Genomic DNA, 997 nt, shown 5'->3' on the forward strand with positions numbered 1-997 from the left:
GAGGAGGAGGAGGAGGAGGAGAATCTGCGTGCGCGAAGGAGGATGAGGAGAAGGTATACGTGAATTTGAAAGAAGAAGAAGATGACATATGCGTGTATTTGAAAGAAGAAGAAGAAGCAGCGCAAGGGAGAAGAAGAAGCGCGGGGGAAGAAAATAAAGCGCGTGTAATGACGCTCTTTTAATGAGAGGGGTTTTTGTTGGTGTTGAACCTACTTAAATAAAACTTGGATGAAAAAATACTTGTATGTGTAGTATTTTAGGGGTTAATTTGAGTCTAATTTTAAATTTTAAAAATTAAATAAAATATTAACTTAATAAATGACACTATTTTAAGACGGAAAAAATAGTGTGGTATAGACCATTATAACGAAATACGGTTTATTGTATTGCTATGTTTGGTCAATTTTTTATGGCAGTATTTAAATAGGGTCTTTCAGACACAAATATATAGTAAGATATAGACACAAATATACAAATTTTTTTATTATAGTTGGTTATTATGTACAAGACACATTGAACTAAATTAAATGTCATATTTACCTTTGTATTATATTCACTGCAACACCATTAAGAGTATTGCTTTCCACCATCACTGTCATTAATTTTTCAATTTCAATCCAAATAACTATGAACTATCATCAAAATCTCTAATCCAATAATCAAATCAATAATTTTTTATGTATAAAAAAATTGAAACAAAGATTCAAACAAGAAAAAAAAAAGAAAACTTGAACAAAATTATCCAATGAAAAAGAATAATGTGCAAAAAAAAAATTACAAAAAACAGGATCAATCTAAAAAATAGATATGAACACGAAGAAAGACAGATCTATAAGCAAAAAGAGGCGACGGACGCGTCAGTGCCATCGCAAACCAAGGAAAAAGAGAGACAGATAAAGGTAGATCTGGAAGTGAGGCGATGCGGCAAGCCGACAATGAAGGCGTCGGCACGAACTACAGAGAAGAAAGGCGGGCTAAGACACGATGACGTGGTGAC

Source organism: Arachis ipaensis, chromosome B04, assembly GCF_000816755.2.
Source record: "Arachis ipaensis cultivar K30076 chromosome B04, Araip1.1, whole genome shotgun sequence".
NCBI classification, from domain to species: Eukaryota; Viridiplantae; Streptophyta; class Magnoliopsida; order Fabales; family Fabaceae; genus Arachis; species Arachis ipaensis.